We start from the raw sequence: 15,597 nt of genomic DNA, 5'->3' as shown, positions 1-15,597 counted from the left end.
CAATATTTGTCTATGGAGATTGCATGGCTGTGCACTCGATTTTATACACCTGTCAGCAACAGTGTGGCTGAAATAACCGAATCCAGTCATTTGAAGGGGTGTCCACATACTCTTGTATATAATGTATTATGACAACATTTTGTGACGTTTTGGACTTTTTTTTCTTCGGTTGTTCAGGCACACAAAAATGTTTGTTTAGGCAAGTCGAAGTCTACGCCCCTCCGTCTGTGATTGGTCAACAGGAGGGATTCTTCAGTAAAGTCTTTGTTGTCGTTTAACGAGAGATTACTTGTTTTCATACACATTTTTCCATTGAGAAATACTGCACCAAACATCTTAGTTAGATGTGAAAAAGATCTTCTCGGCAAAAACGTCAAAATGAATGACAGATTTCTTGAGTTATCTTTGAGCTGAATTAAAGCATGCTGACTCTTTAAGGATGATATATTAAACTATTATTTAGGCCTACTGTTGGAAGCAATTAACCTTTTTTTTTTAAATTGTATTTACATTTTAGTCATTTAGCAGATGCTCTTATCCAGATTGACTTAAGGCGTCAGCATGCTTCAGTTCGGCTGGTGGCTAGCTAAAGTCGGCTAGGAGAACCAGACGAGTGTGCAAGGACACCCCCTCGTTTGAAAATCTGGAAAAAAGCAGTTTGTCCATTTTGAGATGCCATAGCCACACTTCCTCAAAATAGTTAGAATTAATCTAAGATTACTCAAGAAATCAGTCATTCATTTTGAAGTTCTTTGCCGAGGAGATCTTAGTCGGGCAAACTTCATACCTAAGACGTTTGGTTCCCGTATTTCTCAATGGAATAATGTGCATGAAAACGAGTCCTCCCTCGTTGAATGACAAAAAGGCTTTACTGAAGAATCCCTACTGTTGACCAATCACTGACGAAGGGGTCTAGACTTCGGCCTGCCTCAAGAAAAAAAATTGTCTGCCCAAACAACCGAAAATAAAAATAAAATGCGAGATTCTTCTGTTTCGGTTGGGAAGCAGGCGGACGCTGTTAAGCATCTGCCTCGCCCCTCTGCAACCCTCGAGTGTGTGCAGGTTTTGTCATCTGGAGCTGAAACATGGGGAGGGAGGGGAGGAAGAGTGCAGTTCAAAGGTTTATCAAATGGCAAATTTATAACTGACACAATTCTATAATGAATACATAATAGAGTGACCAATAGTTACTGTATTGTGAATGTTTAGTGTTTTAATTACTCAACAAGTAGTGCCCCAGCATCTCAAAAGCTGCAGAAAAGGTCAAATAAGGTCACCAAAATTTCCATTACAGCTATACACGTCTGGCTTGTGAGATTCATATTTTGTAATTCAGACTAAAGCACACAATTTCCCCAAAATCTATAGACATACAAAATGAAATGGAGCATACATAAAATAAACAAGTAATTACAATGTATTTACATATTTGCATATTAGTGTGTGCATGTGTGAGAGAGCGAGAGAGTATGTGTGTGCATGTTGTATTTAATTTTTCCTTGTCAGCCACCATCAACTCTGAGTAAGCACAACTGCCCATGTCCGTTGTGGGAAATGGATAACACAATCTGTAGGCCTAAATGTCAGCAATCCTAAAATATAATGGAGCATACATATAAACAAGTAATTACAATGTATTTACATATTTACATACTAATGTGTGTGAGAGCAAGAGTGAGTGTGTGTATGTTTGATTTTTGTCTTGTTAGCCACCCATCTCTGCTTTTCTGCTTCGTAAAAAGCTGAGGTTTGGAACTCCCTCCAGGTCATCTCTCTCTCCATTCCTTGGTCTAAGGCACTGTAGTGCTTGAGGCGTCACTACAGATCCGGGTTCGATCCCGGGCTGTGTCACAGCCGGTTACATTTGGGAGACCAGAGATGACGCAGATTACACCTCACATTCCAGTGTTCAAACTTGTAAACAGGGCTCCGTGAGATTTCTGTTAATGTGACTCCGTGTAGCCAATGGCAATGTCTGCTTTAGCCCTAACACAGTTCCACCTATGCGGAAGTGGGCTAAAGCGGATGTGATTGAATAGAGCCCCAAGTGAGAGAGAGTATGCATGTGTGTTTACATGTAGTGGTGCAAAAAAGTATTTAGTCAGCCACCAATTGTGCAAGTTCTCCCACCTAAAAAGATGAGAGGCCTGTAATTTTCATCATAGATACACTTCAACTATGACAGACAAAATGAGAGAAAAAAATCCAGAAAATCACAGAGCCCTGTTTACAAAATGAGAATTGCAAAAATCGCTGAAGTTGGAGACTTATCTCCCTCACCAATTTCAAACATCTGCTATCTGAGCAGCTAACCGATCGCTGCAGCTGTACATAGTCTATCGGTAAATAGCCCACCCAATTTTACCTACCTCATCCCCATACTGTTTTTATTTATTTACTTTTCTGCTCTTTTGCACACCAATATCTCTACCTGTACATGACCATCTGATCATTTATCACTCCAGTGTTAATCTGCAAAATTGTAATTATTCGCCTACCTCCTCATGCCTTTTGCACACAATGTATATAGACTCTATTTTTTTCTACTGTGTTATTGACTTGTTAATTGTTTACTCCATGTGTAACTCTGTGTTGTCTGTTCACACTGCTATGCTTTATCTTGGCCAGGTCGCAGTTGCAAATGAGAACTTGTTCTCAACTAGCCTACCTGATTAAATAAAGGTGAAATAAAAAAATTAAAAATGGGAGGGGCACAGTACTACATAGAGCCACAACTACATGGAACTCTATTACACATCAAGTAACTCATGCAAGCAGTCAAGTTAGATAAAAAAAACAGATAAAAATACACCTTGTGGAACAGTGGTGACTGTGAAGAGACACAAACACAGGCACAGACAGATGCATACACTCACGATAACATTCACACTATACACATGGATTTTGTGTGGTAGATATGTGGTAGTAGAGTAGTGGCCTGAGGGCACACACTTAATGTGTTGTGAAATCTGTTGCGAATGTATTATGTTTTTTAAAAATTGCATAACTGACGTAATTTTGCTGGACCTCAGGCAGCAGCTCATGTGGATCCATAATAAATGCAATACAAAAAAATACATTTAACTTGTGTGTGTATCAGGCAACAACGCAGCAGACTTCATTTTCCCAACTGCTCATTGTATTTTCCCCTCACAATCGGTGGTGTGTGTTTGTGTGTTCTGTGTTATTGTGACTTGTAGTAGGACATTCAGTGATTAGCTTTGAACATCCACAGTAAAAAAGGATATCAACTATTCAGATCTGGATTGACAAGTAGGCTAAATCATGAAGTTACAAAACCTCTAGAGCTTATTCTACACTTAAATTAAATAAAGGATACAGGACCTGAACTCTAGGCCCATGCCTCAAGACAACCTGGCCTGATGACTCCTGTCTGTCTCTGTCCCTGTCCCCAGTCCACCTGGTCGTGCTGCTGATCCAGTCTCTGCCGTTTCTGTCTTTGGCTATGGAACCCTGACCCGCTCAGGGCTCACCGGAAGTGCTACCTTGTCCCAGACCTGCTGTTTGATCCGGTCTCTCTCTACCGGGCCTACTGCTCAGCTATGACGAGCCAACTGGCATTTACTCCTGAGGTGCTTAACTATTGCACCATATATAACCACTGTGATTATTATTTGACACTGCTGGTCATCTACAAACATTTAAACGTCTTGAAGAACAATCTGGCCTAAATGGCTGGACTCTTCTATCATCTCCACCAGCACAGCTAGAAGAAGACTGGCCACCCCTCGGAGCCTGGCTCCTCTCTAGGGAATTTTTTTCCAAGCCACTGTGCTTCTACATCTGCATCGCTTGCTCTTTGGGGTTTTAGGCTGGGTCTCTGTATAAGCACTTTGTGACATCTACTGATGTAAAAGGTGCTTTATAAAATAAAGTTGATTGATTGCTTGTATATGCTTCTATCCATGTCAGTAACTCTAAACATGACATTGAATTATCTTACATTTCCTCAATAGAAAGTTGTACCGTAACACTTTTTCCTGTTATTACCTGCGAGGGACATGGGGCTTCAGGTTTGGGAATTGAGGGCCTAGACAATTGGAATATTAACAATAATTAGTACCCACATTGATGAATGAAATTCAATTTGGGTTAGTTGTGTATCCCATCTGATTGAGGATTGCTGATGATATACTGTAAGTCTACTTCATTTTGAAAATGTGCCACTGAACCAAACAACTTGATCTAGTGAGAGTTCACACAACCATTAGCTTATTTTAACAGGTTGAAAATAACAGCATTTTTTTCAATGGAGACTTGGCAAAGAGGGCAGAGCTCTCAAGTAAAATGCATATCCATAGCAGCAGCTATGGTACGGCTAAAGACAATGTGACACCACCACAACTGCATGTGTGAGCTGTCTATAATATTAGCTAATTTAATTTCCAGACAACAAATAACAAAACAGTAGGAAGGCTATTGTTGTTGTACTGTAGCCTACTGTACCCCATATCAACCAACTACTAACTAGTGACAAGGCTATAATGTTGTCATTCTGTAATACTGTAGCCTACACCACATTAACCACCTAGCTAGCTAGTGATAGCTTAGCTAGCTAGTTCCAAAGAAACAACCAACGACATCAATAGGGTTTTAAACAAAATATCTAACGTTAGCTAGCTTGTATGATGCATGTAAAAACACCTTTACAGATGATTACAAAGTTCGAAAGCAAAATTGCCTTACCGGTCCGCTGCTCTTCGGAGCGTCGTTAGCATTAGCTAGCTAGCATCTGTAGCATGTTAACAATTTTTAAATGTTGTATTATTATTTTTTAAATATATTTTTAAAAACTTTTATTTAACTAGGCAAGTCAGTTAAGAACAATTTCTTATTTACAATAACGGCCTAGCTATAAAACTATCTATCCAGCAAGAATGTCGAGGTCAAAAATTAAATAAACTATTTTAAGCCATGCTGATTCAGTAAAATAAGTACATTTCTGTGACTCACTAGCTAACTTTAGCTTTCTAGCTCAGTGTGCACCTCTTCTTGTTTACAGTATTCCCTATGGGAAATCAGACTAGAGTAGACCAGACGTCCCCGTTTTTGGTGGCCTGTCCCTGGCTGGAGCTGTCTCCGGAAATGTCCCCGTTTTTAACTGTGCGTTAAAAACAGACTGCAAAGTGAAATAATATTTTACTTGGCAAGAAAGGCCGGGCAGCAAAGCCTACTGGTTGACGTCTCAATCACGTTGTGCTTGTTTTGTCCCAGCAGGAGGGGCTGCTCGCTATTTCAGCTTCATTATCTCTTCTACTGACTACTTGCTCGCGCTAGTTTTAGAGAAAACTGCTGTGGAAAACTCAGCCAAAGCTAGCAAGTGTCAAGTGAATCCACAACATCACTACAAACGTCTTTTCAAGCCAGGTAAGTTACAATTGTTTGAGATACTAGCTAATGATGTTATATTTTCACAATTTATTATATAGATAGATAATCTGCTTTATAAGGTTTTAAATAGGTTATGCTAGGTTAACTAGCTACTTTCATAGTAGCTAGGTTAAAAAACGTTATCATGTAAACATGCAGTGGACGGGCTATTTTTGAAAATAGGATTATATTAAATTAATGCATAATTCTGAAAATATTTATTTGTAGATAAAAAAAAATAATGGTTTGGCATTATAAGTAGTGTGAAAATATATTTAGACATTTTCATGGATAACATTAGCCTAATGTTTTCTGTTAGAGTGGAGAGGAGGAAGACTGGATAGGAAGAAGAGTGAAAGAGAGAGGAGGAAAGGTAAAAGATATGATTACCGAGCCTGCCAATTTATTATTCCAAACAATGTTTTTGAGATCAAATACAAAAATGAGGCAAGCAATGGGAATCTGTTAAATAGTACACTATTAGATAAAATACTTTGGTTATTATTAAAGATTGGAGAGGAAGGAGAAGGGAAAATTAAGGGAGTAACAAAAATGAGGCAAGCAATGGGAATCTGTTAAATAGTACACTATTAGATAAAATACTTTGGTTATTATTAAAGATTGGAGAGGAAGGAGAAGGGAAAATTAAGGGAGTAAAAAGAGTGAAGCAAGGAGAGTGTGTAAGAGTGAGGTGGAAAGGTAAAGAGAAGGAAAGGAAGAAAGAGCAGGAAGACAAGAGGAGGAGAAAGATTAGAGGAGAAGAAAAAGTTAAGAGAGTAAGAAGAGTGACACAAAGAGAGTGAAGAAGAGCAGACAGAGGAGGAACAATGTCTCTTTCCAAGAAACGGAAATGCCATTTTAATGACAACATGAGAGAATTTCCATTTATACGCTCAGGTCAAGACGATAGAATGGTTAACTGCACCCTTTGTAATTCCTCTTTTTCAATTGGCAGCGGGGGATCAACGGCAGTGGCAGAACATCAACAGACGACAAAGCATAAAGCCTATCTGATTGGCCATGTTGGTATGCCCTCTGTCACCACATTCTTCAAGAAGGTAGAGCCTTCCCAAGAAGAATATGATTTAGCTGTGCAGGAGGGTGTATTTGCATACCACACTATGCGACACAATCATAGTTACAGATCTATGGACTGCACAGCACAACTGACACGGAAGCATAAAGCCTATCTGATTGCCCGTGTTGGTATGCCCTCTGTCACCACATTCTTCATGAAGGTAGAGCCTTCCCAAGAATAATATGGTTTAGCTGTGCAGGAGGGTGTCTTTGCATACCACACTATGCGACACAATCATAGTTACAGATTTATGGACTAGAGGTCGACCGATTATGATTTTTCAACGCCGATACCGATTATTGGAGGACCATAAAAGCCGATACCGATTAATCGGCCGATTTGTTTATTTATTTGTAATGATGACAATTACAACAATACTGAATGAATACTTATTTTAACTTAATATAATACATCAATAAAATCAATTCAGCCTCAAGTGTTGGAGAAGAAAGTAAAAGTGCAATATGTTCCATGTAAAATATGTGCCATGTAAGAAAGCTAACGTTTCAGTTCCTTGCTCAAGAACATGAGAACATATGAAAGCTGGTGGTTCCTTTTAACATGAGTCTTCAATATTCCCAGGTAAGAAGTTTTAGGTTGTAGTTATTATAGGAATTATAGGACTATTTCCCTCTATACCATTTGTATTTCATTAACCTTAGACTAAATACATGAAACCGGAATTGTCGCCCATTTTTATTTCATAGATTATAACATTGGATATTTTAATGATATATTGACTGCCGAGCTGGAAATGTCCCCGGTTTTAATTTCAGAAATCTGGTCAATTTAGACTAGAGCCACAAAACCAACCAGTGGCCATAATTATATTACACGCGGGTTGGTTTAGATACCCCATTGACAATGCATTGGAAACGGTCCTATGGTTGCAAGTTCGAATCCAGCGGTAAGTTGTTTTTGAGATTTTAGTTTTAAGTCTATCCCAAACCTTAACCATTCGGAGTTCACGCCCAACCTTAAGATTTCAGAGTTAATGTCTAAACTTAACCCTAACCTTAAAAAATATTGAGTTAATGTCTAAACCTTAAACACTTCAAAATGTGACATTTGCCACAATTTTGAAAATTGACATTTGAGAAACATGGAAGAACATCTAATTCTGAAGCGAGACTGTAAGAGCTAGTTGTCTGACTACCTCACTCTCACCTGTCTATCTGATCTCCTCACTCCTCTTATCTGTCTATCCAACCACCTCACTCCTCTCAACTGTCTATCTGACTACCTCCTACCTCCCCCAGGCACTGTGGAGTGGTAAAGTGGATGACCCTGCTCCTGATGACCTGACCTCCCAGGCAGTGGACAAGCTCAACAAAAACCTCCACAACGACCAGGGGATCGATCTGAGCATGCTCACTGTGGGCGATGGACTCACCCTGGCCATCAAACGCTAATCAAATCAAATCAAATGTTATTGGTCACATACACATGGTTAATGTGAGTGTAGCGAAATGCTTGTGCTTCTGGTTCTGACAGTGCAGTATTATCTAACAAGTAATCTAACAATTCCCCAACAACTACTTAATACATCTAAAAGGGGTGAATGAGAAAATGTACACATAAATATATGGATGAGCGATGGCCGAGGGGCATAGGCAAGGTGCAACTAGAAGGTATAAAATACAGTATGATTCATATGATATGAGTAATGTAAGATATGTAAACATTATTAAAGTGGCATTGTATAAAGTGACTAGTGATCCATTTGTTTTGGTGGCCAGTGATTGGATCTCCATGTAGGCAGCAGCCTCTCTGAGTCAATGATTGCTGTTTAGCAGTCTGATGGGCTTGAGATAGAAGCTACTCATCAGTCTCTCGGTCCCAGCTTTGATGCACCAGTACTGACCTCGCCTTCTGGATGGTAGCGGTGTGAACAAGCAGTGGCTCGGGTGGTTGTTGTCTTTGATGATATTTTTTGCCTTCCTGTGACATCGGGTGCTATAGGTGTCATGTAGGGCAGGTAGTTTGCCCCCGGTGATGCATTGTGCAGACCGCACCACAGTCTGGAGAGCCTTGCTGTTGAGGGCGGAGCAGTTGCCGTACCAGGCTGTGATACAGCCCGACAGGATGCTCTCGATTGTGAATCTGTAGAAGTTAGTCAGGGCTTTGGGTGACAAGACAAATTTCTTCAGCCTCCTCACTGCCTGTGTGGGTGGACCATTTCAGTTTGACGTTGATCTGTACACCGAGGAACTTAAAACTTTCCACTTTCTCCACTGCTGTCCCTTCAATGTGGATAGGAGGGTGCTCCATCTGCTGTTTCCTGAAGTCCACGATCATCTCCTTTGTTTTGTTGATGTTGAGTGAGAGGTTGTTTTCCTGGCACCACACTCCGAGTGCCCTCACCACCTCCCTGTAGGCTGACTCGTTATTGTTGGTAATCAAGCCCACTACTGTTGTGTCGTCTGCAAACTTGATTAAGTTGGAGGCTTGCATGGCCACGCTGTCATGGGTGAAAAGGGAGTACAGGAGGGGGCTGAGCACGTACCCTATTGGTTCTGAGTAGTGAGTGTCTTGATGTCTGTATCACTAAAACATTTTAAAAGTATGTGTTTATTTGTCTAAAAAAAACTTGATTTGAATTGATAATCCACTAACCTATGTGTTCTTGTATCAATCCCTGTGTTCTAGTACTTCTTTAATGTTATAGTTAGAACTTCCAAAAGTAATGTCACGCCTGCTCCCGCTCTTCCCATAATGCAGGCTGCCCTGCATTACGCACTCCTGCCACCATCATTTATGCACACCTGCCTTCCCTCGTCATGCGCTTCAGCGATATTTATTTTTTGTAAAAAAAAAATTATAATTAAAAAAAAAAAAATTTTTTTACTCACCTGGACTCACTCAATCACCTGTTTATTTACAAGTAAAGTAAAATGCCATGATACATTTGAGCAATTAAGGTAACTCATCAAATCAACTAATCAATTGCATCAACACATACAGTGTATCCAATGTGTGAGCCTCTTTACATAGATTCTACTTAAAATCAAATTAAATGTTATTTGTCACATGCGACCTTACAGTGAAATGCTTACTTACAAGCCCTTAACCAACAATGCAGTTAAGAAAAAATAAGTGTTAAGAAAGTATTTTCGAAATAAACAGAAGTAAACAAATTAAAATAAAAAAGGAAATATAAAAAATATATATTAAAGAGCAACCATAAAATAACAGTAACAAGGCTATATACAGGGAGTACCGGTACAAAGTCAATGTGCATGTAGGTAGAGGTAAAGTGACTGCATAGATAATAAACAGAGAGTAGCAGCAGAGTAAAAATGGGGGGGGTCAATGCGAGTAGTCCGGGTAGCCATTTGGTTAGCTGTGCAGAAGTGGGGGTAGAAGATGTTAAGAAGCCTTTTGGACCTAGACTTGGCGCTCCGGTACCTCTTGCCATACGGTAGCAGAGAGAACAGTCTATGACTAGGGTGGCTGGAGTCTTTGGCAATTGTTAGTGCCTTCCTCTGACACCGCCTGGTATAGAGGTCCTAGATGGCAGAAAGCTTTGCCCAAGTGATGTACTGTGCTGTTCGCACTACTCAGTTTTTTATTTTATTTATTTAACCAGGTAGGCCAGTTGAGAACAAGTTCTCATTTACAACTGCGACCTGGCCAAGATAAAGCAAAGCGGTGCAAAAAAAACAACACAGAGTTACACATGGGATAAACAAACGTACAGTCAATAATACAATAGAAAAATCAGTATACAGTGTGTGCTGTAGTCAATAAATAGCATTCTCACATTGGTGTTCCTTTTGTCCAGGTGGGAAAGGGCAGTGTGGAGTGCAATAGAGATTGCGTCATCTGTGGATCTGTTTGGGTGTTATGCGAATTGGAGTGGGTCTAGGGTTTCTGGAATAATGGTGTTGATGTGAGCCATGACCAGCCTTCCAAAGCACTTCATGACTACAGACTTGAATGCTACAGGTTGGTAGTCATTTAGGCAAGTTACCTTGGTGTTCTTGGGCACAGGGACTATGGTGGTCTGCTTGAAACATGTTGCTATTACAGACTCGGTCAGGGACAGGTTGAAAATGTCAGTGAAGACACTTGCCAGTTGGTTAGCGCATGCTTGGAGTATACGTCCTGGTAATCCGTCTGGCCCTACTGCCTTGTGAATGTCTTACTCACAACGGCTACGGAGAGTGTGATCGCGCAGTTGTCTGGAACAGCTGGTTTTCTCATGCATATGCTTCAGTGTTGCTTGTCTTTGAAGCGCGTATAGAAGTAATTTAGCATCATCTGGTTGGCTCGTGGCACTGGGCAGCTCACGGCTGTGCTTCCCTTTTTTCACGGCTGTGTTTTTTTTCCCCCTCGGTTGCTACATGCTGGTAAAAATTAGGTAAAACTGATTTAAGTTTCCCTGCATTAAAGTCCCCGGCCACTAGGAGCATCTGGATGAGCATTTTCTTGTCCGAGATATGGGTGTGGTTAACATTGGCTGCCATAAACATTCATTTTACTGTGATCCCTATGATAGAAACTGTGGATAGAAAATTGCTTTCTAAAATTCTAGCCACACGATTAGAGGACTTATTGCCACTAATTGTGAATGGGGACCAAACTGGCTTCATTAAGGGCTGTAAGTCATGTAACAATATCAGGCAGCTTCTTAATGTTATTCAAGCCTATCAGCGAAGTGCTATGGATGGTCTTGTGCTCTCCCTAGATGCTGAGAAAGCATTTGACCATGTGGAGAGGTCCTACCTATTCTTTGCTCTGACTAAATTTGATCTAGGGGACAACTTTATAAAATGGGCTATTGTTTTATATGATGACCCTCAGGCTGCTGTCCTTACTAATGGGCTAAGATCAAATAGCTTCTCTACACAGAGGTACCAGACAGGGCTGTCCTTTGTCCACTCTCCTACTTGCACTCGCTATGGAACCACTTCCCGAGGTCATCAGAGTAACGCCTGCTATACAGGGCTTGCTCATGGGTGACGTTCATCATAAAATAAGCTTGTATGCTGATGATGTTCTGATATTCATCTCTGGCCCAGAGACTTAATATTATTGAATAATTATGTGAATTCTCAGGCTACAAGAATAACTTAACTAAATCAAATGCTATGCCACTTGGTAGCCCTCATTCTGTACCTATTACCTCTCCCCCTTTCTTTTTAAATGGTCTTCAGGTTTTACGTATCTGGGTATATTTGTAACTCCTAAATTCCAGAAAATGTACAAAGCCAATTTGTTCCCTTGTTTGATACAGTAAGACAGGATATAGAGCGCTGGAACTCTCTTCCGATTTCATGGTTGGGTAGAATATCCCTCTTGAAAATTTTACCTAGATTACTTTACCCAATCCAAATGATCCCATTCTTACTCTCCAATAAGGTAATAAAATATTTAAATGGCTGGCTAAGTTCCTTCATATGGAGTAAACACAAGCCAAGACTTAAGATGGCAGTATTGCAGCTGCCAGGCTCTAGAGGGGCTTGGATCTGCCCAATATTAGACTTTATCAGTGGTGTGCCCACCTATGTTATGTTTCTGACTGGATCACAAATGATGACTCTGTTTGGTTAAACATTGAGACTTATTTTTCAAAATACCCCTAACAGGATATTTTATTTTTCAGAAGTTTCAAGTCTGTAAAGGATCACTGCAATAACCCCATTATGCTTAACACACTCAACGCATGGGAGGTCAATTCAATGTTTTTGGGGGGAAGGTCCAAACTAACCTCTGCTCTTACCCCAATTCTTAACAGCCCAGATTTTGGTCCAGGATTGCTGGATGCTGGCTTTAACTTTTGGCTTAATAATGGCATAGGCAGACTAAGTGAGTGATTTATTTGCTGATAAGATTGTATTATCATTTGAGCAGATGGTTAAGAAATATCGACTCCCAAAGCAGGACTTTTTCCATTTTTTACAAGTAAGACATTATATTTTCAAGAGCACCTCCTTGATTGGCAACCCTGATGTGTCTGTCATTGAAATAATGATTTTTTTGTCCGCAAAGGAAAATGTCTGTTTGTTTTATGATGCTTTGAGGTTATTTTCTACTGTTGACACACAGAGGGTGAAACGAGTGTGGGAGAAAGAATTGTCTGTTACTACTGACGAAGAGATGTGGGAAGACATTTAGATATTGTTTTTGCATATCTCCATCTGTAATCGTACTAGAGCAATCCAGTTAAGAATAATACACAGATTGCATATATCCCCAAATCGTAGACATGCTTTAAGCCCCTCTTCCTCCTTTCCTCAGTGTCTTAAATGTATGACTGATACAGGCACCGTAACACATTGTTTATGGTCATGTTCCAAGTTACAGTGATACTGGTCTGGTGTTCTGCAAGAAGCTGAAAAAATCCTAGGGGTTGATCTAGAATTGGACCCAGTTGCTTTACTGTTGGGTCTCCCTAGTAGGCATGTTACTTCTGTGGGTAAGAGGAGGCTTTACAACTTTCGCAGTGAGGAAAAATATCCTCTTACCGTGGATTAGTGATAAGGTCCCTTCTATTAAAGATTGGCATAAGATACTATTTGAATTGGTGCCATTGGAATATCTGACATGCACATTGCATTCTCAAACAGATCAGTTCTACAAAGTATGGGAACCTTATCTAAATAATCTAGAACCTGATTTATCAGCTATTATGCTGCAAGGATTGTCTTAGAATGGTGGTGATCTGTTTCAGAATTACATTGTACGTTCCATGTGTTGGACCTAACTTCTTTATTTAAACTGAGCTTTTGTGTTTAATGTCTGTTTTGTATGTTTGTTTAAAATGTAGGTATTGAGAGATGCAATGACGGGGATGGGGTGAGAGTGGCGGGGAGGGGAATATGGTATATGTGTATACAGTTGAATTCGGGAAAGTTTACATACACCTTAGCAAAATACATTTAAACTCAGTTTTTCACAATTCCTGACATTTAATCTTAGTAAGAATTCACTGTCTTAGGTCAGTTAGGATCACCACCTTATTTTAAGAATGTGAGTGATTTATTTCAGCTTTTATTTATTTCATCACGTTCCCAGTGGGTCAGAAGTTTACATACACTCAATTACAATTTGGTAGCATTGCCTTTAAATTGCTTCACTTGGGTCAAACGTTTTGGGTAGCCTTCCACAAGCTTCCCACAATAAGTTGGGTGAGTTTTGGCCCATTCCTGCTGACAGAGCTGGTGTAACTGAGTCAGGTTTGTAAGGCCTCCTTGCTCACACATGCTTTTTCAGTTCTGCCCACAAATTGTCTATAGGATTGAGGTCAGGGCTTTGTGATGGCCAGTCCAATACCTTGACTTTGTTGTCCGTAAATCATTTTGCCACAACTTTGGAAGTATGCTTGGGGTCATTGTCCATTTGGAAGACATCTATTTTGTGAAGTCCACCAGTCCCTCCTGCAGCAAAGCACCCTCACAACATGATGCTGCCACACCTGTGGTTCACGGTTGGGATGGTGTTGTTTGGCTTGCAAGCCTCCCCATTTTTCCTCCAAACATAACGATAGTCAAACAGTTCTATTTTTGTTTCATCAGACCAGAGAACATTTCTCCAAAAAGTACGATATTTGTCCCCATGTGCAGTTGCAAACCATAGTCTGGCTTTTTATGGCGGTTTTGGAGCAGTTGCTTCTTCCTTGCTGAGCAGCCTTTCAGGTTATGTCGATATAGGACTTGTTTTACTCTGGATATAGATACTTTTGTACTTGTTTCCTCCAGCATCTTCACAAGGTCCTTTGCTGTTGTTCTGGGATTGATTCGCACTTTTCGCACCAAAGTACGTTCATCTCTAGGTGACAGAACGCGTCTCCTTCCTGAGAGGTATGACGGCTGCGTGGTCCCATGGTGTTTATACTTGCATACTATTGTTTGTACAGATGAACATGGCACCTTCAAGCGTTTGGAAATGGCTCCCAAGGATGAACCAGACTTGTGCAGGTCAAACACATTTTTTTCTGAGGACTTAGCTGATTTCTTTTGATTTTCCCATGATGTCAAGCAAAGAGGCACTGAGTTTGAAGGTAGACCTTGAAATACATCCACAGGTACACCTTCAATTGACTCAAATTATGTCAATTAGCCTATCAGAAGCTTCTAAAGCCATGACATAATTTTCTGGAATTTTCCAAGCTGTTTAAAGGCACAGTCACCTTAGTGAATGTATACTTCTGACCCACTGGAATTGTGATACAGTGAATTATAAGTGAAATAATCTGTCTGTAAACAATTGTTGGAAAAATTACTTGTGTCATGCGCAAAGTAGATGTCCTAACCGACTTGCCAAAACTATATTTTGTTAATTAACAAGAAATTTGTGGAGTGGTTGAAAAACAAGTTTTAAATGACTCCAACCTAAGTGTATGTAAACTTCCGACTTCAACTGTGTGTGTGTGTGTGTGTGTTTGCTGTTTTTTTTTTGCTTTGTCTTTGTATCTCAATGTGTCAATTGTGAAATTCCAATAAAAATACTGTTACAAAATAAAATCCTGAGCAATCTACACACAATACCCCATAATGACAAGGCAAAAACAGGTTTTAGAAATATTTGCAAATGTATTAACAATAAAAAAACAGAAATACCTTATTTACATAAGTATTCAGACCCTTTGATATGAGACACAAAATTGAGGTTAGGTGCATCCTGTTTCCATAGATCATCCTTGATGTTTCCATAACTTGATTGGAGACCAGCTGTGGTAAATTCAATTGATTGGACATGATTTGAAAAGGCAGACACCTGTCTATATAAGGTCTCACAGTTAACAGTGTATATCAATGCAAAAACCAAGCTATGAGGTTGAAGGAATTGTTCATAGAGCTCAGAGACAGGATTGTGTCGAGGCACAGATCTGGGGAAGGGTACCAGAAAATGTATTCAGCATTGAAGGTCCCCAAGAATGCAGTGGCCTCTATCATTCTTAAATGGAAACAGTTTGGAACCACCAAGACTCTTCCTAGAGCTGGCCACCCGGCCAAACTGAGCCATCACGGGAGAAGGGTCTTGGTCAGGGAGGTGACCATGAACCCGATGGTCACTCTGACAGAGTTCTAGTTCCTCTGTGGCGATGGGAGAACCTTCCAGAAGGGCAACCATCTCTGCAGCACTCCACCAAGCAGGCCTTTATGGTAGCGTGGCCAGACGGA

This window comes from Oncorhynchus mykiss, chromosome 23 (genome assembly GCF_057628025.1).
Source record: "Oncorhynchus mykiss isolate SJ-2025 chromosome 23, ASM5762802v1, whole genome shotgun sequence".
NCBI classification, from domain to species: Eukaryota; Metazoa; Chordata; class Actinopteri; order Salmoniformes; family Salmonidae; genus Oncorhynchus; species Oncorhynchus mykiss.
The sequence above is the reverse complement of the archived record's forward strand: the minus strand, read 5'-3'. Positions refer to the sequence as shown.